The 24,182-nt window shown below is 48.9% G+C and overlaps 1 protein-coding gene and 1 long non-coding RNA gene across 14 annotated transcripts in view; one reads left to right on the plus strand and one right to left on the minus strand.

Annotated features, from left to right (window-relative positions):
• Positions 1 to 5,718, minus strand: part of LOC135968895 (uncharacterized) — a 34,170-nt gene extending 28,452 nt beyond the window's left edge. The window contains exon 1 of the long non-coding RNA XR_012428865.1: positions 5,529 to 5,718. This is a non-coding gene — a long non-coding RNA (uncharacterized lncRNA). The remainder of the gene's footprint in view (positions 1 to 5,528) is intronic.
• Positions 5,719 to 5,812: 94 nt separating this feature from the next.
• The window catches only part of NLRC5 (NLR family CARD domain containing 5), a 93,836-nt gene continuing 75,466 nt past the window's right edge, over positions 5,813 to 24,182 (plus strand). For 12 of the 13 annotated variants that reach the window (XR_010583917.1, XR_006694694.3, XR_010583918.2 and 9 more), the window contains exon 1: positions 5,813 to 5,870. The gene's annotated coding sequence lies outside the window, so the exon portion shown is untranslated. Of the gene's footprint in view, positions 5,871 to 13,920; positions 14,008 to 15,376; positions 15,447 to 24,182 lie in introns of all 13 variants that reach the window. The other variant, XM_065537489.1, reaches the window with a different exon arrangement.

Consider the following 24,182-nt stretch of genomic DNA (forward strand, 5'->3'; position numbering starts at 1 on the left):
AACTTCCTGGTTCTCTTTGCCCCCTTGCTTCTAATTTCAGTAAACAACCTTTTCCACCAGTTCTTATCAGCAGTTCACATCTGTTCCCCTGGTCACTTGCTCCATCCTGACTCATCCCAGTCACCTGCTTTGACCTGAGTCACCCCTGGTCACCTGCTCTGATGTTCCCTTATGGGAACACCTTTAGTTATCTCTTCCTAACAGTTCTTCCCACCAAACTACTCACCTCACCACTCTGGCTCATACCCCTGCTCTTTTTAAAATAGCCAATCGGAATTAGCTTAGACTGTGCAGTCCAACCCTAGCCATCAGGGGAACAACACAGCAGTAGGGACTACCTGGGTCAGGAATAAGAACCCCTTCCCCTCCCTTGTTCAAGTGTGCTCTCGCCATTGTTCCATCTGTGAGGAGCACCCTTTCTGCAGAAAGTAAAAATTGCCTTGCTGAGACAATTAAATTTATGTCTGAGTGCTATTTCTTTGTAGCAGGCAGTGGGGAACAGCATTTCTAATACTGAGATTACAGGCATGAACCACCATGCCCGGCCTCAAGCTCACCTTCTTATGCTCAAATTGTGTCTTCTCCTTCCCACCCTCAAGCTACAATACAAAAAGTTTCTTCCAACCGTCTCAGTCTTGGAAGGTACCAGGTTCTATTTTCTCTGGGTGTGTAAAGAAAATGCCTCTCCCATGTTAGCTAAGTGAGATGGGAGGAAGCACAGCAAGATGCTGGCTAGTGCAAGGTCCCTGGGGTAGAAAGAATCATGATGGATTCAAGAACAGTCAAGAGGGCTGGTGTGGCACTGAAAGCAAAGAACTAGGGGCAAGAGATGAGGTCTAACCAGCAGGCAAGGTCACATAACAAAGGTGGTAAAAGGGCCTGGTCTTTATTTCAGCAGCCAAGAGAGACAGCTAGGAGGCTGGGGCTGTGGAAAGCTCAGAAGTAAGATGCCCCTTCAAGTCTGGGAATATGTGAGGGGAGGGCACCATCTTCTGAGCCAGGTTTCTTCCAAGCCCTTCCCTCCTCCTCCAAGTGCTTTCTGAGACCTGTTTCTCTTCCTTCTCCGGGGTCTAATGCAAGGGTCTGACTCACTAAGCAGGAGCACTCATGGGCAGGATGGGCTGCTCTCAAAGGGCCCTGGCAGAAGGAGTCAAGGTGGTCTCACCAGTCCCTGAGTCTAACGTGGGAATTCTAGGTCTTGGAATATTGGCCTCTGAGGTGATGACACCAGTTAGGAGCCACATCCCACCCAAGAATACTCCCTCGAAGAGGCTGGAAAGGCCCAAGGCCCCCACCCTGATGCTACAATGACAGAATCAGGATAACTTGGCAGCCCTAGGCAGTTCTTCCTTGAATGGAGACTTTTATTAGCACGAGGGACAGACAGAGAAGTCACTTGGAGTCTTACCCCTTGTAGACCCCAACCCAGCTGGGACTCCAGAAGGCCCCAGGGCTCTGCTCCAGAAAGAAGGGCAGGGGCATCCCGCCAGCTTCCTTCACTGTCCTTGGAGAGGTCTCCCCAGGGCTGAGCTGGGAGGCACTTCCATGTCATTTCCCATCCAAAGAGTGCAATTAGCAGGAGATATGGAGTCCAGTGGGTGAGAGGCTTACAAAAATGGGGCTGACCTCCAAGCCCCTCTCCCAAATTCCAGCCCCTCCATCCAAGCCTAGAAGCTCTGACCTAGTCCTATTTAAGTCCTCCCGGCCTGGCTGTGTGTGTAGGGGGGTCCTGGCCCCAGCCCAGTCAGGATCAGTTCCAAAAAGAAGGCCACACCTGCTGCTTCCTCCAGGGAAAAACAAGTGCTCCCCAAGGCCAGCACCAGGCAGAAGCACATCCTGCCACCTGGGCTACTGACTTTGGGCAGGATGGGGCCCAGGTTTTTGGCAAATAGGAAGGGTAGAGGGAAGGCCTGGTTTTCAGACCTGGGACTAATCCCAGCTCCCCACAACCCCAGTTACTAATTCTACCCTCCTGGGGCCCCTCTGTGCCTCTATTTCCTCTTCTATTCAATGGGATGATAATACTTTCCATGTAGGATTCTGGCAAGGGCTGGGTTAGCCCAGAGGAGGAGCCCATGGTAGCCAAGAACAGCGGCTGCAGAGGTGGCCTGCCTGGGTCCACCGTTCAGCTCCTCTGCTTCTGTGTGATCTCAGGCAAGTTATTTAGCCTCTCTGTGCCTCCCTTTTCTCATCTATCAAAAGAAAGATGACAGTTGCCATGAAGAGTAAAGGAGAGGCCAGGCATGGTGGCTCAGACCTGTAATCGCAGCACTTTGGGAGGCTGAGGCAGGGGTATCTCAAGAGTTCAAGTCCAGCCTTGCCAACATAATGAGCCCCCATCTGTACTAAAAATACAAAAAAATTAGCTGAATGTAGTGGTGCACACCTGTAGTCCCAGCTACTCTGGAGGCTGAGGCGGGAGAATTGCTTGAACCTGGGAAGTGGAGGTTGCAGTGAACCTATATTGCGCCACTGCACTCCAGCCTGGGCGACAGAGTGAGACTTTGTCTCAAAAACAAACAAACGAACAAAGAAAAAGATTAAAGGAGAGAGCGGCTGCACTTTGGGAGGCCAAGGTGGGCTGATTGCCTGAGCTCAGGAGTTCAAGACCAGCCTGGGCAACACAGTGAAACCCAGTCTCTACTTAAATACGTTTTTAAAAAGTTAGCTGGGCATGGTGGCATGCACCTGTAGTCCCAGGTACTCAGGAGGCTGAGGCAGGAGAATTGCTTGAACCTGAGAGGTGGAGGTTGCAGTGAGCCGAGATCGTGCCAATACACTACGGCGTGGGTGACAGAGCGAGACTCTCTTTCTCAAAAAAAAAAAAAAGAGAGAGAGAGAGAGAGCGCACAGTGTCTGGTACATCCTAAGTGCTCCATGAGTGCCAGATACTGGTTCTACTTCATGGAGGTGAGGTACACAGAGGTGTCAGGTCATGCGGACTCACTCCATTCTCCAGTTAACCCCGACTCCCTCCCCACCCACTTCCTGAGTCCTTCTGCTGTCAGACGTTCCTCTCACATCTCCAGTTTCCCACCCAAAAGTCCAAACACTCAAGATTCCTTCTCATCTCCAACCCATAAAATCTGATTGGCTTCTTCACACTCAAGTGTAAATGACTGATGGCCATTTGACTGACACTGGAGGGGCTGGCACATTTTTAGCCAAAGGTGTGATGTGGAATCTCAGGCCGCAAGCCAGTCTGAGGACAGGGGAAGTTTGAGAAGATCGCCCTTCCAGAACCCTTTGGTGATAACGTTTCTGGCAGGCCTGGTACCCCCAGAGTGAAAAGGGCTCCAGGTTCAAGACCCAGCTCTGCCCCTGATTGCTGTGTGACCTTCAGCAACTCGCTTGATCTATCTGGACCTCAGCCTCTTCATCTGCCTAATGGGATAATAATCTTTGTCCTGCCCTCCTCAAGGGGCTGTTCAGAATTAAATGCATCTGAAAATGACCTGCATGTGTGTCTCGGACTGTGGTTATTTGTTCATGTGTCTGTCAATCCTGCCTGCACAGGGAGCAGGTCAGTGTCTTTCTTGGGACTTTGTGTAGGACCAATCATCCAGTCGGTGCTCAGTGAACCTGCTGCTTCCCTGTAGGATGTCTGGGAGGTGGGTGGAAGGCCTTCCTAGCAGGCACATACTGAAACATAATCAATCCCTCCCATGCATACAGCTCACACCCACATTCTCATCCATTCCCACCATGCCCCTCAGTGGCCTGGGGAGGCTAGAACTACCCCACTTGACAGATAAGGAAGCTGAGTCCAGGGGAGGTCAAGGCATTTGTCTGAGGTTATACAACTGGGAGTGGTGAAGCTGGGAGTTACACACAAGCAATCACTGCAAAGTCTGTGCCCTTCCCACTCTGAGCTGTCATGCAATTTGCAGATATCTGAGTTGGTCCTATGAGGAAGGCAGTTCAAGTCTCATGGGGATTTGGGGCCTGCAAAAGGGGACAAAAATATAAGGGCAGCTTATGGGCTTCAGGTACAGATTGCATCAGTCTCAACTTTAAGTCATCAAATGATCACAACCACTCTATGTGGAGTTTGTATTAACATCATCCCTATCTTACAGATGGCAAAACTGATGTGCACATCCATTCCCACCTGGACCCAGACGGGAATGCAGGTGCAGGGTGAGTGGGGGCCTGGCACACCCACTCTCTGTAGAGCCTGCATCCTGGCACCTCCCTGAGCCCCTGTGCACCACACCCAGGGGCAATCTCAGGAGTCTCGGGGGCTCTTGCCCCTTTTGTGGACAGGACATTGAGGTAGGCAGGTAAAGGTTGGCTCACCTGCAGAGCATGGATGGGCGGGGACTCCAGGCTGAGTCCCCACCTCCTCCACCCAAGGTGGAGACTAGGTTGGAGGAAAGGGGGAATGCTGTGCAGGAGGGGACTTAGAACCTGGGGGTCCCGGGGTTGGGCACAGTGGCTCACGCCTGTAATCCCAGCACTTTGGGAGGCCGAGGCAGGCAGATCACAGGTCAGGAGTTCAACATCAGCCTGGCCAACATGGTGAAACTCCATCTCTACTAAAAATACAAAAATTAGCCGGGCGTGGTAGCACATGCCTGTAATCCCAGCTACTCTGGAGACTGAGGCAGGAGAATCGCTTGAACCTGGGACGTGGAGGTTGCAGTGAGCTGAGATCGCACCACTGCACTCCAGCCTGGGGAAAAGAGCGAAACTCAGTCTCAACAACAACAAAAGAACCTCGGGGGGTCCCCGACTCCTGGCCTGGAGGTGCACTCCAGTATGAACAGAGGAGTCAAGGCATTGGGCCTATCTAACACAGTCAGTAAGCTGGAGAGTAAGACTTGAACCCGGGATGTCTGATGCTGATGCTTGTGTCCTGACCACTACCTTGCAGCATCCTCACACCCACACCCCACCCTGGCCTGGGAGGCAGGGGAGCATCATTGGTCTGGGAGTGAAAGTTGCTTCCCTGTGGGATGTCTGGGAGGTGGGTGGAAGGCCTTCCTAGCAGGCGCAGCTGCCCACAGGATGAATATGTCCAGGGGGAGAGGAGCCACTTGTCCCAGGATGTGGGCAGAAACCTGGAGGAGCTGAAGCTGGACTTTGAGGACGGCCCCTGACCCCATCCTGGGAGAGCCACCTCCCCTTCCTTCTGCCCCCTCCAGTCCCTCCTCTCCTTCCCTGCTCTCCCTCCTCCCTCTTTCCATCTCCCCCTTTCTGCCTGTGATTCCTCGTGTGACTGGGGCAAGATCCTTCACCTCTGTCCTCCCTGAGCCTCAGTGGCTCACCTGGAAAATAGGGTGATGCCTGCAGGAGTATTTTAGGGTTACTTAATGAGATAAATTGGTAGACTGTTTTTCCCAGGTCAGCCAGCCAGGGGCTCAGTGAATAGGAACGAACGCTGCTGCCATTCCCTTCTCCCCTAGTTCGTCCTGGAGGCTCTACACTCTCTAAGTCCCCTCCTCCTGCACTGCATACCCCCTCTCATCCAACCCAGTCTCCACTGAGGCACTGAGGCAGGGTCTCAGCGCGGAGTCCCCACCTACCTGCGCTCCGCATGTGAGCCGACCTTCACCCGCCTGCCTCAGTTTCCCGTCCACGAAAGGGGCGAGCGCCCCCACGTCTCCTGGGACTGTCCTTGGGTGCGATGCGGGGCTCCAGGGAGGTGCCAGGGTGTGGGCGAAGCAAGGAGCGGGTGTGTTAGGCCCCCGCCCATCCCGCGCCCGAGCCCCATCTGGCTGGGGCTTGGCACCTCGAATCCACGTGATTTCTCGGCAGCAGCCGCCGGTTCCAAGCACTGGCCCGGCAGCTCTAGGCAGCTTCTACTTTCAGTTTCGCGCAGAGCGCAGAGCCGGGAGCGCAGAGAGTGAGTGCCGGGAGCTCTGAGGGTGAGTGCCGGGCGTGCCGCGGGGCTGCGGGACCCGGGCTGCGGCGAGCGGAAGGGGGAGGTTCGGGGTTCGAATTCTGCACGGAGAGGGGTGGAGGGGATGTCAGAGGCCCTGGAGCGGGGGGTACCGGTCGCCGGGTGGTGGACAGGGCGCCTGTAGCTGGGCAGCGCGCGCAGCCTGCGGCCCCGGGAGTTTGGAGGAGGAATTGCCGGCCCGGAGAGGATTGCAGATGAGGGTCACCTGGGTGGCGGGACATGGTAAGCGGCTTGCAGATAAGGGTCACCTGGGTGGGGGGACACGGTAAGCGGCTGTGCTTCCCTCCCTGCTCAGTCCCTGTCACTTACCGGAGCCACCCACTCTCTCTGTCTTTTTCTTTGCAACTTTTCATTGATTTTAAAACGATTAAGGAAGGAAGTTACACTGTTCATTATACGCAATTTAGACTTTTTAGCCTAAACAACTTTTTATTATGGAAAATTCCAAACATATACAAGAGTAGAAGGAATAGAATTAAGTTGAGCCTTGTGCACCTGCGGGTTTTCATACAGTGAAGCACCACGTATCCACGCTCCGCTTGGAGAGTCACGACCCTAAGGCCACCTAGGTGGCCCAATCTCCACCGCTGGTTATTTTGAAACAAATGGCAGACAGCATAGCATCTCAACTGAGGTATTTCAGAATGAACTAAAAGATAAGACATCTTTTAAAAACAAAACCACAGTACCACCAGCATACTACAAACATTTTAATAGTTATTCCTTAATGTCAAATCTCCAGATTATTTCTAAGGAACATTTAACCTCACAAGTAATAGGTGAATACGTGGGTGTTGTTTTGCTACTTGCTTTCTGCATTCCCATGTGGTTTTTGGTCACTATTCTCACCCGGAAAGCCAGGACCTGGAATTAGCTGGGGTGATCATTCGGGGAGGTCCGAAGAGGCTCCTACCTTCAGTGCCGTTTGCGTCCATTTTATAAGTTGGGGTTCTTACGTTTTCCTTTTTTAAAAGGTTGAAGTTTCTGCAGACCTAAAAAGCAGTTTGAAAACTGGCAGTTCCTAGCCTCTAAAACTTGGGGGTAGCAGGAGGCAGAGAGGACCCGGGGCCAGATCCTGGAGCCTCATAGTCCCTTCAAATCACTTTCCGTTTCTCTAAGGGAGAAATAAACCTTGACAAGCCATGGGCTTTTCAGATGTATCTGATGCTTTTCAGATGTATCTAGACTCCCATCCAGCGTGCTTTCTGCAAACCTTACTGACCATAGCCCAGAATGGCCATCCATGATGCCCATCCCCCTTGTCTCCAGAAGCACAGTGCCAGGTGGACCTGCAGCTGGTGTGGACGGTAGACAGACTGGGGCTCTCAACACCTGGTATTTGATGGATGACCATGAACTAACCATTCCCTTTCTCAAAACTTTGGTTTCTCATCTGTAAAATGAACATATGCAGATCTAACCTACAATGTGTGTTTTGTGGATTGAATGAGATGACGCACACACGCCCAGTGCCTTGATCAACCTTAAAGTGCTGCGCAAGTGTGAGAGGAGATGATCCTTGAAGAAGACAGATAAGCAGAGGGGAAAGTTCTTGGAAGAGTTTCACAATATGCTGAGCTTTATTCCTGGATCAGATACTGAGCTGTCCCGGTGTCCACAGGGCCGGATCAGCCTCCACAGACCCCAACACACATACCCTCTTCCCCTCTGAGGAAAGTTCAGCAAAACTTCTTTTGCTTGTTGTTGTTGTTCTTTTTTTTTTTTTTTTTTTTTTTTTTTGAGACGGAGTCTCACGCTGTCGCCCGGGCTGGAGTACAGTGGCCGGATCTCAGCTCACTGCAAGCTCCGCCTCCCGGGTTTACGTCATTCTCCTGCCTCAGCCTCCCGAGTAGCTGGGACTATAGGCGCCCGCCACCTCGCCCGGCTAGTTTTTTGTATTTTTTTAGTAGAGACGGGGTTTCACTGTGTTAGCCAGGATGGTCTCGATCTCCTGGCCTCGTGATCCGCCCGTCTCGGCCTCCCAAAGTGCTGGGATTACAGGCTTGAGCCACCGCGCCCGGCCTGTTGTTGTTCTTTATTCCGTTTTTGTTTGTTTGTTTTTTGAGACGAAGTCTCACTCTGTTGCTCAAACTGGAGTGCAGTGGCGCAATCTCGGCTCACTGCAACCTCCACCTCCTGGGTTCAAGCGATTCTCCTGCCTCAGCCTCCGGAGTAGCTGGGATTACAGGCGCCCACTACTACACCCAGCTAATTTTTGTATTTTTAGTAGAGATGGGGTTTCACTATGTTGGCCAGGCTGGTGTCGAACTTTCAACCTCAGATGATCCACCCACCTTGGCCTCCTGTGGGATTACAGGTGTGAACCACCTCGCCTGGCCGCTTTTTTTTTTTTTTTAATAGAAATGAGGTCTCGAACTCCTGGCCTCAAGTGATCAGCCTGCCTCGGCCTCCCAAAGTGTTGAGATTATGGGCGTGAGCCACCACACCCAGCCATAACTTCTTAGCATGACTTTTCCCATTTGTTATGAGTTCAACTGTGCCTCCCCACAAAAGATAATGTTGAAGACCTAAGCCCCAGTGCCTCCTAACGTGACCTTATTTGGAAATAGGGCTGTTGCAGATATAACTGGTGAAGATGAGGTCATACTGGAGTAGGATGGGCCTTGAATCCAATAGGACCGGTGTCCTTATAAGACAGGAGATGGACACATGAAGACAGAGACATACGGGGATCAGACAGTCATGGACGGTGGAGGAAGAGTGCAGTGATGCATCTAGGAGCCAAAGGACACCTAGAATTGCCAGCAGTCAGCGGGAGCCAGGAGAGGCAAAGAAGGATCCTCTCCTCTAGCCTTCAGAGGGAGCCTGGCCCTGACCACACCTTGATCTCAGACTCTGACCTCCAGAAGTGCGAGAGAAGAAATCTCGGTCGTTTTAATGTACACAGCCTTGTGGCACTTTGTGACAGCAGATACAGCAGTACTGTGACAATACTAGGAAATGAAGACACCATCTCAGCATCTCTGCTCTGTTTTCCATACAGAATTGGACTAAGGATCAGGCAAGCTAATGCAAGTCCAAACACTGTAAAAACTTTGGAGGCGGCCGGGTGCGGTGGCTCAAGCCTGTAATCCCAGCACTTTGGGAGGCCAAGACGGGCGGATCACGAGGTCAGGAGATCGAGACCATCCTGGCTAACACGGTGAAACCCCGTCTCTACTAAAAATACAAAAAAATTAGCCAGGCGAGGTGGCGGGCGCCTGTAGTCCCAGCTACTCGGGAGGCTGAGGCAGGAGAATGGCGTAAACCCGGGAGGCGGAGCTTGCAGTGAGCCGAGATAGCGCCACTGCACTCCAGCCTGGGCGACAGAGCGAGACTCCGTCTCAAAAAAAAAAAAAAAAAAAAAAAAAACTTTGGAGGCAATCTAAGGATGTGAGCGAGATTTGTTTGCCAGATCTTTTTTTATTTTATTTATTTATTATTATTAATTTTTTTTTTTTAGTGAGAGGGAGTCTCACTCTGTTGCCCAGGCTGGAGTGCAGAGGTATGATCTCGGCTCACTGCAACCTCCACCTCCCAGGTTCAAGAGATTCTCCTGCCTCAGCCTCCTGAGTATCTGGGATTACATGCATGTGCCACCATGTCCAGCTAATTTTTGTATTTTTAGTAGATACGGGATTTCACCATGTTGGCCAGACTGGTCTTAAATTCCTGACCTCAGGTGATCCACCTGCCTTGGCCTCCCAAAATGCTAAGATTATGGGCATGAGCCACCACGCCCAGCCTGTATATTCATATTTTAATGGACTTATACATGAAAATAGTATCTCACTTTTAAAAATAAATGATATGGTATTATGTGTTAAAGGAAAATTAAATCTTACAATATCATTTTTTAATTTTTTAAATTTTTCATAGCTAATACATTTATATAGTTTCTAAAAATGTAAAACGTTTGGAAAAATATATAATGAAAAATAAGTCTCCTTCCATCTCCTGTCTCCCAGCCACCCAACTGCACTCCCCGAAGTCAATCAATGTTATCAGGTTCTTGTGTCTCCTTCCAAGGATAGTCTAAGTGGGTTTTTACAAACATGGATACATACATATATACATACATATACACATACATAGATACACACACACATGTACTTTTCCCTTCTCACAAATGGCAGTATACTATATGTAGTGTTCTCTAACTTGGGTTCTTTTTTTTTTTTTTTTAACTTAGTGCAATTTGGAAATCTTTCTACATCAAAATTTTAAAATCTGCCTTTTCCCTCTTTCTTTTTAACGGCTGCATAGTATTTCACTGTATGACTGCTCTGTAGTTGATCTAACAGTTGTAGAACACTTGGGTTATTTCCTGTCTTTTGCTGTTTCAGCAGTGCTGTAATGAATATCCTTGGCCAAGCATCATTTTTCATATGTGGGAGTGAATCTTTAAGAAAGCCAGGAGTGGATTTGCAAAGTCAAGGGGAATATGCAGTTTGAACTTGGATAAATGTGGCAAATTATCCCCCCTTAAATGTTGTACTAATTTTTGCTCCCACCAGTTGGAGTGGGGAGGGGCCAAATATCCATATTTGCAAATCTGGGAGATGAAAAATGGTGTGTTTTCTGTGCCTCTTATTATGAATGAGTTTGAACATCTTTTCAAAAATTTTAGAGTCACCTATAGCTCCTTTTCCATAAACTGTCAGTTCATATCCTTTGCCCACTTTTTATTGGTTTTTGGTCTTTTTCCTGTTGAGTTGTAAAAGCACTTTTCATGTTGAGGGAATTTGCTCTTTGTCTATAATATGGTTATACTGTCATTTAAAATGGTGGCATCGTTGCTTATAGAATGTCTGAACCATATCCATCGTTGTTAGATATTTATATTCGGTCTCATTTTCTTGTATTATACATGGGATGTTTTCCCTGTTTTCTGTTAAAAAAAAAAAAAAAAAGGAAAATATGACATTTTAATTCTTCCAATAGCTCTCACCATAATGGTGAAGGAAAGAAAATATGTTTGGGAAAATACTTCGATAGGATTTGGGGTGGCTGGAACCTGTGTACAAAATGGCCAACAGGGACCAGGACATGTTGGGTGGGAACAGAGTGCTTTGCGTGATGTATGCATGTGGGGTGGAGGTGCTGTATTTGCTCCTGAAAGAAAAGGGGGTGGAGGGAGGGGAGAAGAAAGGAAGGAGAGAAGATGGAGGGAGGTTAGCCACATAGGGAGATGACTCCCAGAAACTTCTTAGGGGTAGGATGGCAAAAGGGCATTTTCGGTGAGTCCAGGAATGCCCTCTGCTCCGTATGAGTCGGATACCAGCACCGCAGACACCGGCTCTGGCTCCACACTTGCTGTCATGAATGCATTCAGCTTCTCCGCTGAGCTTCCACACCATACGAGGTCCTGCTCTAGGCACTGGGCCACAGCTGGGAACACAACCAAGTCCCTGCCTTATGGAGCTGATATGGCAGTAGAAATAGACAAACAAGTAAACAAAGATGTGCGTGTCATACGAGGTCAGGTGGAAGTGACTGCAGTGAAGAAGGCAAGGCAGGCAAGGGTGGAGCATGCTGGAGAGAGAGGTAGACGTGGCCTTCTCATAGGGATGTTGGGACATTTGAGAGAGAACTTGAAGGGAGTGTGGCAGGGAACCCTGGGCCATGATGTCTGGAGGAAGAGGGAACCAGTCAGAGGGGATGGCAAGAAACAAAAAAAGTGGGGAGAAGAAGAAAGCAGAGAAGAGGTGGACAGGAGGGAGAGGAGGAGACAATGCTGTTTAAAGTCTGCTTTTGTGCTCCCAAATGCTCACTGTGAATGACATTTTTGCAATTTTTGCAATTTTGTTTTGTAATTTAATAATGGGCTAGGCGGGGCGCAGTGGCTCACGCCTGTAATTCCAACACTTTGGGAGGCTGAGACGGGCAGATCACTTGAGGTCTGCAGTTTGAGACCAGCCTGGCCAACATGGAGAAGCCCCATCTCTACTAAAAATACAAAAATAGCCAGGTGTGGTGGCATGCGCCTGTAATCTCAGCTACTCTGGAGGCTGAGGCAGGAGAATCGCTTGAACCCGAGAGGTAGAGGCTGTGGTGAGTTGAGATCGTGCCATGCTCTCCAGCCTGGGTTACAGAGGGAGACTTGGTCTCAAAAAAAAAAAAAAAAGTGGGAGGGGGTGCTTAAATTAGAGCAGGAGCCCTCAGCTAGAGGAGCACCCACCCACCTCCTCCCCAGGAATTGCAGAGCTCCCAGGGGAGGCCATAGCCTCCTGTAGGTCGTGGCATTGCAGGTGGGTTGGTGTCCCAGCTGACTGTTTCTGTCTCAAGAAAGGGAGGGCCGCTTCCACTGACATCCAGGCGTAAGCAACGCCCTGGTGAACATCCTCGTAGCTAGAGCTTTACTCACATTCTGGATTGCTTCCTTAGGCTCAGTCCTCAAAGTGTACTCCTAAAGGGATATATGAACTTTTATTTTTAAAATCTTTGAAACCGTGTTGTCAAATTTATCTCCTAAAAGATTGTGCCAATCTAGAGAGGCTGCCGACCGCTGGAAGCTTCCCGATGCCCTAGCACCTATCCCTTGCGGGTGGGATGGATCCTGTACCATCGCCAAACCCTCAAGAACCCTGTGTCCTGTCGGGTCCCTTCTGTCCCTCCTGGTGAAATGTACGCAGCATGAACGCCTTGGGAAGCTGGTGCTTTGAGGCATTCAGATCTTACCATGGCATCATGTTTGAAGAGAGAAATAGCTTGCTGTTTTGTGTGTCTCTCAATAGTCTTATTCACTGAGTTCTTGAAGGTGTGCTGTGTGTTTCTGGGCTGCAGAATCCTTTTATCGAAATGTACAGGTCAGTGTTTTCCCGAGAAAGACCTATCCAGTAGGCGTTCACAAGAGGATTTTAGGAGGTGTGTGGAGAGGGCATCCAATTCCATTGAATCACAAAGTGACAAAGTTGTTCCCTTTTCAGTTCTTTTTCATTCTTCCGGACTAGTCAAAGAGAAAGCCTCAGTCAAGTGCTAACGCATCTGTAAACCTCTCACATTCTTGATATTTTCAGCAAGGGGAGGCCAGGGCTCCGGTCAGAGCCCCAGGTCTGCAGCAATACCCAGCTACAGTTCAACAGCATCATGGTATTTTTTGTTTTCCTTGGCTTTCTTTCTTTCTTTTTTCTAGACAAGGTCTCACTCTGTCACCTAGGCTGGGGTGCACTGATTGCACAGCTCCATGCACAGTTTCCTGCAGCCTCTATTTCCCAGGTTCAATCGATCCTCCTGCCTCAGCCTCCCAAATAGATGGGACTACAGGTGTGCACCACCACACCTGGCTAATTGTTTTTGGTTTTTATTTTTGATAGAGATGAGATCTCATTATGTTTCCCAGGCTGATCTCAGAATCCTGAGCTCAAGCAATTTTCCTGCCTTAGCCTCCCAAAGTGCTGGGGTTATAGGTGTGAGCCACCATGCCCCACCCTTGGGTTTCTTTTCGATGTTACCTTCCGTTCGTGGCAAGTGGTACTTCAAAAAATAAAGTTAAAAGTGACATGGTTTCTAGAAAAACTTTAAGGAAATGGTGTTCTGGCTTTCAGATAAGGCAAAAAAAAAATCTTCAAACATGAAAAAAGTATTTTGGAAATTATACACATACCCCTAGAGGGTGAGATTGTGGGGGAAATTTCATAATGTATATTTCCACAATGTTTAGGACTTTCCAAATGAGTACAGGTTATGTTTGTAAACAGGAAAAATAATAAAGACATGTTAAAATGATAAATTAGCTTTAAAAGATGACCATTTGTTGAAGGCAGTATTATATTTCGGTTAGGAAATGGCCTCTGGAATCAGCATAGATTTTATTGTTTTATTTTTATTTTTATTTTTCGAGACAGTGTCTCACTCTATTGCCCACACTGGAGTGCAGTAGTGTGATCACAGCTCACTGCAACCTCAACTTGCTGGGCTCAGGTGATCCTTCTGCCTCAACCTCTCAAGTAGTTGGGACTATAGGTGCACACCACTACGCCAGGCTAATTTTTTTGTATTTTTTGTAAAGACAGGTTTTCACCATGTTGTCCTGGCTGGTCTCGAACACCCAGGTTCAAGTGATCTGCCTGCCTCGGCCTCCCAAAGTGTTGGAATTACAGGTGTGAGCCACTGCGCCCGGCCAGCATAGATTTTAAATCCACATTTTGTTGCTTGACTTCTTGGAGCCTGTTTCTTCATCTATGAAATTCAGGAAATGTGCCTGGAAATGTTGCTTGAGATTCTAATGAGGACGTACAGGTGGAATACTGCAGCCTGATACCCAGCCTATGCCGGGAACTCAGTACATAAGAGCCAATGAGCATTGGCTGTGGACTGGACATGTCCCCTCCTTGTGCTGTAGTATTAATGTCTGCAACCCTCATAGTGATCCTGTGAAGTAAATGTAAAATCATCACCCAGATGAGGAAAACAGTGGCACAGAGAGATTAAGAAAACTGTCCAAGGTTGCACAGCTCTCAAATGTTGAAATAAGGATTTAAACCCAGCCCTCCTGACCCCAGAAGCTTTTTTTTTTTCCAAAATTATTTTATTTTATTTTATTTCGAGATGGGGGTCTTTCTCAGTCACCCAGGCTGGAGTGCATTCTCATGATCATGGCTTACTGCAGCCTCAACCTCCCAGGCTCAAGTGATCCTCCTACCTCTGTCCCCCAACCCACAGTTGCTTGGGGGCACAGGCACACAATACCATGCCCGGCTAATTTTTGTACTTTTTGTAGAGATGGGGTTTTGCCATGTTGCCCAGGCTGGTCTCAAACTCCTGGGCTCAAGCGATCCTCCTGCCTCAGCCTCCCAAAGTGCTGGAATCACAGGCATGAGCCACTATGCCCAGCATTAGAGGCTCTTTTAACAGTTCCACAATTCCCTGTGAGATGGGCTGCATAGAAAGCATTACTCCTGCTTGACATACATATAAACCATGGCCCGAAGTGAGCAGGGATTTGTCTGGATATCACCCTCTAAGTCATTTGGGGCGGTGAGACCCAAAACCAAGGCTCCAGCCCTCCAGCCCCGCCAATCTTTCTTCTGCGCCTGTGTTATGGGTTTGGCAATGTCTGCCAGGATGGGAGGGAGCAGTTCAGATGATCCAGTCTGGAGGCAAAATTCTTCTAAATTCAAAGGGCCCAGCCTAGGGTCACTGATGTCTTTTTTTTTTTTAACTTTTAAAAAATGTATTCATTTTAAACCACACAAGTAAGACATGACTCAGTCTTCCTTGCAGAAAGTTAAGCTTTTTATACATAAGGCTGAAATCTATTTTACTCACTGCTTCCAGCCCCATGCCTGTCCCCTCTCCTGCAGTAACCCCTATTTGACATGTTTCCAGAGCTTTATCTAAACCTTCACATAATAAAAATAATTCTTATATAGGGCTTACTAACTTCCAAGCACTGATTTTAGGACTTTACATAGTTAAACCCCACAGGAACTCTGTGAGGTAGGTGCTGCTCTTATCCCCATTTTACAGATGAGAACACTGAGGCCCAGAGAGGCCACGTAACTTGCCTGGTGTCACCCAGCCTGCAATTGGTGGAAAGGTCAGTACCAAATCTAGGCAGCCTTGCTCCAAAATTCATGCTCTTAGCCTCTAAGTTATAAAACATGCTATTATCCACCTGTGGGAAGAAACGGTATTGCTGTTTGTTGATGTGTGTTTTGGGACAAGTGATATCATTTTGTGCATATCATTATACAATGTGTCTTGTTTATTCCATGATACATCTTGAGGATACAGCCCTGTCAACAAAAAAATGAGTCCCTTTCATGCACGTAATCCCACGGCGTGGTTACACCAAACTTTATTGTGGCTGTCTAGGGTGTTTAAAGACCGCTGCTGGAATTTCTTTATCCAGGACTCTGTGTCTTAGCCCATTGGGGCTACTGTAACAAAGCGCCAGAGACTGGCTGGTTTCTAAACAATAGAAATGTATTTCTCACAGTTCTGGAGACTAAAGTCCAAGATCAGGGCGCCAGAATGGTCGGGTTCTGGCGAGAGCCCTCTTTCGGGTTGCAGATGGCGGACTTTTCTTTGTATACTCACATGCTGCAAAGGGGGCTGGAGCATTCTCTGGGGACTCTTATAAGGACATCAAACCCATTCACTATGGCTCCACCCTCATGACCTAATTACTTCCCCAAGACCCCAGCTCCTAATACCCTCATATTAGGGGTTAGAATTTCAACGTGTGAATTTCGGGGGAGCACAGATATTCAGTCCATCACATTGTGTATTCTGGGCCTCATGGCTGTCCACTTTGCTTTCTGCTGAGAAGTTTAGTGGTAAGGTCAAAGGGTGGAAGCGCAGTAAGATTTAGAAGTCATTGCTGATTTGCCCTGCAAGATGGGCAAACCACTTCCCGGGCTGCAGCTCTGAACCCTGCATCCAGGCCTTCTCTCCTTTATGTCTCGAGCTTACTTTGTCCCCTGCCTTAGTTACCAAACCAAAGCAAGATTCCTCTGGGACATTCCTGCCAGGCCCCATGGCAAGGTTGGAGCTGAGAAGGGGATTTCTAAACCTCGGTTTTATTTTCACTTTGGCCGTGCCAAGCCCTGGCAGAGCCACAGAGTTGGGGCACGAGGTACCAAGAAATAGCTCTGAATCTGAGGCAGGTGCTCTGCTCCAGGAAGGGGATAGAGCTGAGTTTTGGTTATGGGGAGACATCCTCAAGGTCTCCATCTAAATATGGTCAACTTGGTGGCCTTCCTGTCCCCAGTGCTTTTGGGGCTCTCAGAGGACAAGAATCACTCAGCTCTGGTTTGCTGGAGAAGCAGGGCGCCAGGTGGAGGTAGCGAGGAGCCTGTCTCTCCCCGCTGGGAGTGGAGAGCTGGGTGTCACAGCCTCGAACAGTCGTTGCCAGACGTTGGCACATGGGAAAACCCCCCAGGAGCTTCCCAAGGTGCCAGTGCCTGCGTTCTACCGCCTGGGATGGTGCTGTGATGGGTCTGGAGTGTGGCCCATTGGGATTTTTAAAAGGCCCTCCTCCTAGGTGATACCGATGTGCAGACAAGCATGGGAACCACTGACCTGGAAGCCCCAGGGAGAGGCCTCTGGGGCCCCGGACATGCAGGCGGAAGCCTTCTCCTAGCAGCCTTGCCAGCCACCAACCCCTTTTCTGTGGGTGCTAGACCCAAACTGCCAGGGCTGAGCGGGAGAAGCAAGGCCACCAGCTGGCCACCTGATGTCCCAGCCAGGCTCGCGCTGGCAATAGGGCACCCCAGTCCTGAAGGAGGGTGCATCTGGAAATCTTGGGGGCTCCTTGGAGGAAAGTTCAAGCCTTTAACATAGGAAGGTGACTGGGGTGAAGGAGGCAGTTTAAAGACTAGTGATGTGGGCTAGGACCCAGATTTCTGGGTTTCCAATGACCAGAAGAAGATGGCCTTGTTGGATTGGAGACAGGGACCACCCAGGCTCAGACCTGAGGCAGGGAGTGCAAGCATGAATTTGAGCACAGGCTCAGGAACACCTCCAGGGCTGCCAGGCAGGGAGACGCTTCTTCAACTCCTGTCTCTTCGACTCCAGCTGGTGACCTAGGCAGGTCCCTTCCCCTCTGTGAGCCTCAATTTCCTCACGTGTAAAGGATTGTGACTGTGCATTTTAAGTCCTTTCGGGCCCTTTCCTTGTGATTGTGCATTTTAAGCCTTTTAGGGCCCTATCTTTGTGACGGACAACAGAGACGATGGTTTTTTTTTTTTTTTTTTGGAGACAGAGTCCTGCTGTGTCGCCCAGGCTGTAGTGCAGTGGCGTGATCTCTGCTCACTGCAAGTTCCGCCTCCCAGGTTCACGCCATTCTCCTGCCTCAGCCTCACTAAGTAGCTGGGACTACAGGCTCCCGCCACCACACCCGGCTAATTTTTTGTACTTTTAGTAGAGACGGGGTTTCACTGTGTTAGCCAGGATGGTCTCGATCTCCTGACCTTGTGATGCGCCCACCTGGGCCTCCCAAAGTGCTGGGATTACAGGCGTGAGCCACCGGGCCCGGCCAAGATGATTGTTTTCAAAGGCAACAGTCACCCCTGCGTCGTCGCTGACTCACAGAAATGGATATGCCCTATAAGGACATCTCTGGCCTGCCCTGCCGGCATTTGTGGGCGGGGGAGGAAATGGCCTCTAACCCTTCCTGAAGGCACTTCCCAAGGGACCCCTGAAAGGAGGGTGACGCCTCCCAGAAAGAGACCAGTGGCCCAGCCCAGCCCTGCTCTTAGTTTTGTTTCCTCTGCTTTAAATGCCAGCAAGGCCTTTCCCTCCCAGGGCCTCAGATTCCCCATCTTTACAATGGGCCCAGCATAGACCCCATCTCCAGAGCTCTTTCTGCTCTGTTGCCCTGTGCGTCCAGGCTCAGGTGATCTCTGAAGCCCTGACATCCTCAGCCATTCCCGGGAGGGAAGGCAGAGGCGCTACGTTCTCTTTGTTCCCCTGGTAGGGCTTGGTGTAGGATTCAGGGAGGATTGGAGGGCCTCTGTGGCCTCAGGTCCTCCCCAGGGTCCCCAGGCCCTGATCTGTCCACCTGGACCTAAAGAACCAACAACAGCAGCACTTTCTGTTTCTTTAAGGTATTTCTGTCCAAATGTCTGTAGACATGACTGCGGTGCCTGGCTATTACCCCACAAACTGCATGCGTTCTGATCTGCACAGATGAGAAAACTGAGGTCCTGTTTCTCCTCCACCCCAAGGCCTAATGGGGCCTCCTCCTTAATCTACTCTTCGAGAGGCAGGAACAGGATGGAAAGCAAAGGAACCGCAGCCGGAAGTCTGTGGCTCCACTCCTGTCCTCTCTGCATCCCTCACTTCTTCCCTCACACCAGGAGCCAGGGGCTGGAGAGACCGAAGAAGCGACAGCAATGACAGCCACACTAGTGGTAATCAGAGCTTGGGTGGATTGAAGCTTTTTTAAAAATTTTTCATTTTTAATTTTTGTGGGTACATAGTAGGTGTATATGTTTATGGGTTACCTGAGATATTTTGATACAGGCGTGCAATGTGTAATCACATCAGGGTAAATGAGGTTTCCATCACCTTGAGCATTTATCCCTTGTGTTGCAAACAATTCCATTATACTTTTTGTTATTTTTAAACGTACAGTTAAATTATTACTGACTATAGTTACTTTCTTGTGCTATCAAATACTAGGTTTTATTCATTCTAACTATTTTTTGTACCCACTAACTATCCCCACTTCCCCCACCCCAGCCTCCTGCTACACTTCCCATCCTCTGGTAACCGTCCTTCTACTCTCTACCACCATGACTTAAATTGTTTTGATTTTTAGATACCACAAATAAGTGAGAACAAGTGACGTGTGTCTTTCTGTACCTGGCTTATTTCACTTAACATAATGACCTCCAGTACCATCCATGTCCTTGCAAATGATGGGATCTCATTCTTTTTGATGGCTGAATAGTACTCCATTTTATATGTGTGCCACATTTTCTTTCATTCTATTTTTTTTTTTTTTTTTTTGAGATGGACTCTTGCTCTGTCACCCAGGCTGGAGTGCAGTGGCACGATCTTGGCTTACTGCAACTTCCGCCTCCCGGGTTCAAGCAATTCTCCTGCCTCAGCCTCCCGAGTAGCTGGGATTACAGGCATGCCCCACCATGCCCTGTTAATTTTTGTACTTTTAGTAAAGGAGGGGTTTTGCCATGTTAGCCAGGCTGGTCTCCAATGCTTGACCTCAGGTGAGCCACCTGCCTCAGCCTCCCACAGTGCTGGAATTACAGGTGTGAGCTGCTGCGCCCAGCTGCCACATTTTCTTTGTTCATTCATCTGTTGATAGACACTTAGGTTAATTCCAAATCTTGCCTATTGTAAACAGTGCTGTCATAAACATAGGAGTGCAGATATCTCTTTGAGATACTGATTCCTTTCTTTTGGGTATATACCTAGCACTGGGACTGCTGGATCATATGGCAACTCTATTTTTAGTTTAGTTTTTTTTTTTTTTTTTTTTTTTTTTTTTGAGACAGAGTCTCGCTCTGTTGCCCAGGCTGGAGTGCAGTGGCATGATCTCAGTTCACTGCAACTCCCGGGTTCACTGCCTCCCGGGTTCAAGCTATTCTCCTGCCTTAACCTCCCGAGTAGCTGGGACTACAGGTGCTCACCACGCCTGGCTAATTTTTGTATTTTTTGTAGAGACAGGGTTTCACCATGTTGGCCAGGATGGTCTCAATCTCTTGACCTCGTGATCCACCCACCTCGGCCTCCCAGAGTGCTAGGATTACAGGCGTGAGCCACCATACCCGGCCCTATTTTTAGTTTTCTGAGAAACCTCCGAACTGTCCCGTAGTGGCAGTACTAATTTACATTCCCACCAGTGTGTGTGGCTCCCTTTTCTCCACATAGATTGAGGTTTTGTTGTTGTTGTTTGTTTGTCTGTTTGGAGATGAAGTCTCGCTCTGTTGCCTGGACTGTAGTGCAGTGGCGTGATCTCGGCTCACTGCTGCCTCCATCTCTCGGGTTCAAGCTATTCTCCCACCTCGCCTGGGATTACAGGTGCCCGCCACTATGCCTGGCTAATTTTTTTTTTATTTTTAGTAGAGACGAGGTTTCGTCACATTGGCCAGGCTGGTCTCAAACTCCTGACCTCAGGTGATCTGCCTGCCTCAGCCTTCCAAAGTGCTGGGATTACAGGCATGAGCCACTGTGCCCAGCCTGGATTGAGTTTGTATCATGTGCCAGGTTCCATGTCAGGGATTCCACATGGCCCATCCCACAACCACCTTGCCAGGTGGGCATTATGATGACCCCCCTGTAGCAGACACTGTCAGAGCTCCCCCAACCCCATCTCTGCCCGGATGCTCCCCATTCACTGTGGGTGACACCTGCATCCTTCTCCCGGGGTGGCCTTTGCCTGGTGGGCATTGCCTTGCTCAGAGGTGCCTAGGCAGTCATGCCTCCCTCCCCGGCCCACTGGGCCTGCAGTGACATGAGGTGTGGCCACCCAGACCTCTTGCACCTGTGCAGGATGGACCTCTTCTATCATCACGCTCCAGTTCTCCCATGTGGCAGGCTGAAGCGAGACTTCTGAAACCATATCTTTGCTTAGATGCCTCTGCTACGCTATCTTTCTTCCACCACCCCCTCAATAAACAACCTCCACAGGAATCCCCTTGGGCTCTGCTTCTAGGGACCTGACCTAGAAGATCCTCATTTTACAGATGAGGACACTGAGGTACGAAGAGGCTGCATAACCTACCGGCGTCACACAGCTTTGGTGTGGAGTAGGGACTCAAATCCAGGGCCCTGGTACAGAGGCATTTGCCCTCACCAAGATTCAGGCCCTGAGAGAAGTTGACGGGCCTAGAGAACGGCAAGACTTGAGATAGCAGAGGAAGGAGACAGGGTAAGGAACGGAACCTCATGCTGAAGTCTGGTCTGGAAGGAGAAGTCTGCAAGGTGGGAAAAAGAGGAAGTGGACGTGAGGTAGGGAAGCAGGATGTGCAAGGCAGGGAGTTGTGAAAGAGAATGCCGGCGGGTGGTGATCAGCATCTCATGGGTAGCTCAGCAGGCGCACGAGAGGCCCAGGAGGGCCGGGGACTGAATGGTGAAGGGGCATTTGTTTATTTATCCTTTGTTTTTGTTTTTTGTTGTTTAAATTGAGACCGACTCTCACAATGTTGCCCAGGCTAACATTGGCAACTGATGTCTGCTTACTCCTGGCCTCAAACGATCCTCCTGCCTCTGCCTCCAAAAGTGTTGGGATTACAGGCGTGAGCCAATGTTTATTCATCCTGAGCCTTCCCTGGACCCCTGATAGGTAGCTGCTTTGTGGTGGTCACAGCACCATGGTGTGACTTTATCCTGGAGGCAGTGGGAAGCTGATAGCAGGTTCAGACAGGCATGAGGCCAGACCAGAGCTGAGTTTTAAAGATAACTCCAGCCAGAGGCATGCGTGCATGTGTACACGTGGGTACATGTATGTGTGTGCACGTGCATGTGTGTATGAGTGTGGACTAGAGATGGGACAGCTTTCTGAGCAAAGGGAACAGCCAAGGCAAAGGCCTGGGGGCTGCAGGGAGAGAACAGGGTTTGATCTCTCCAGTCCCTCCTCTAAACTCTGTGTCAGTAGCATTTTCAGGATAGCAGGAAGGATTCCCAAAGAGCACAGCAGTGAGGGCAGTGGGAGGGAGGCGTCTGCTGGGACACTGAAACCAGGGTGGGGCAAACTCCCTTCGCAGCTCCTCAGACTCAGAGCCCCCATAAAGCTTCCAGGTGCACCCCAGCCCTTTTCCCTCTCTCTGGACTGGGATGGCATGATCCCAGGACTGTGACTCCACGTAATCTGAATTCCCTTTACTGACTGTGTGTAACCCTGGCCATTTTCCCCCCGCCTTTCTCTCAGCGGCCCATTTGATTAGTCTGCCTCAGGGGTGCACTGGGGATTCTTAGAGGTAACACTTTGAACTGAAAGCCAGGGGTCCTGGTGCCAAAATGCAAAGGTGAGAACTTGAAAGTTTGTCGGGTTTTATTTCCTCTGTTCTGTTTGCAGCAGCTCCTCTTTCTTGTTTTCTATAGAACAGTAAAAAACTTTATGCATTTGAATATCGTGAACCTCATAATTAATATACAATATAAAAACTACTAGCTATGCATGGATAAATCAATTGAAGCACAGTGGCTGAGCGTGTCTTTCTCATTCTTTGATGGCTACCTCAAATCAAATCAATATGAACTTGGGGTCAGGCACAGGGGCTCACGCCTGTACTTTGGGAGATCCTCAAGGAGGATCACTTGAGTTCAGGAGTTTGAGACTAGCTTGGGCAACATAGCGGGACCTTGTCTTAATATTTAAAAAAGAAAGAAATAAATAAAAAAGTGAACTTGGGAGGTATGAATGACAACTCGTATAGCTGAAGTAATAAATATATTCAACTTTTAAAACTTAATTTTGATTAGATAACACATGCATACGGTATAACATTCTAGGCCAGGTGCAGTGGCTCATATCTGTAATCCCAGCACTTTGGGAGGCTAAGGTGGGCAGATTGTTTGAGCCCAGGAGTTGAAGTCTAGCTTGGGCAACATGGTGAACCCCTGTCTCTGCAAAAAAACACGAAAAAATTAGCTAGATGTGGTGGTGTGCACTTATACCAGCTACTCAGGAAGCTGAGGTGGGGGAACCATATGAGCCCAGGAGGTGGAGACTGCAGTGAGCCATGACCACACCAAATGCACTCCAGCCTGGGTGACAGAGCAAGACCCTTTCTCAAAAAAATAAAAAATAAAAAATAAAAATTCCTTTCACTGGGGACAATTACCATTATGAATTCCTTCCAGAAATATTCCATGTATTGTATACACTTTTTTTTTTTTTTTTTGAGACAGAGTCTCGCTCTGTCACCCAGGCTGAGGTGCAGGGACGCAGTCTTGGCTCGCTGCAGCCTGGACACCCCCCCAGACTCAAGCAATCCTCCCACCTCAACCTTCTGTGGGTAGCTTGGACAACATGCGTGCACCACCACTCCTGGCTAATTTTTGCATTTTTTGTCAAGACAGGGTTTTGCCATGTTACCCAGGCTGGTCTCAAACTCTCAACCTCAAGTGATCTACCCGCCTCTGCCCCTCAAAGTGCTGGGATTACAGTCGTGACCCACCACTTTTATTTTTTCTTTACACAAAGGAAGCATATTCTACACCCTGTTTTGCCCCAGCTCTCTTTTAAAAAACAATATATCGTGGATACAATTCCATATCATTCCATATAGTTTGTCCTCTTTTCTTTTCTTTTCTTTTTTCTTTTCTTTTCTTTTCTCTTCTTTCTTTCTTTTGAGACAGGGTCTCACTCTGTCGCCCAGGCTGGGGTGCAGTGGCACTATCTCAGCTTACCTCAACCTCCCGGGCTCAAGGGATCCTCCCACCTCAGCCTCCTGAGTGGCTGGATGCTGCCTCTTTCTTTTTGATGGCTGCGAAGAATTCCATTGTACAGATGTGCCATAATTTAATCATAATGTGTCCCCTTTGATCGTTTAGGTTTTTCCAATTTTTGCTATTATAAGCAAGGCCACATTAAATATCGCTGGGCATATTATTGTGCATATAATGAAGACATCTGTAGGTTAAATGCCTGTGTATGAAATTGCTCAGTGTGATTATATGGCATTTACCACTTTGGTAGATAAAGGTTGTGTCCTGTTACATTTCCACGGATGAATTTCTTCCAGAAATATTCATGTATTTGTATACACATTTTTTGAGACATGGTCTCAAAACTGTTGACACATTATTATTATTATTATTTCACATTATTTAGGGAAGTTTCATTTTTTTCTGAGCTACC

This window comes from Macaca fascicularis, chromosome 20 (assembly GCF_037993035.2).
Source record: "Macaca fascicularis isolate 582-1 chromosome 20, T2T-MFA8v1.1".
Classification (NCBI taxonomy): domain Eukaryota; kingdom Metazoa; phylum Chordata; class Mammalia; order Primates; family Cercopithecidae; genus Macaca; species Macaca fascicularis.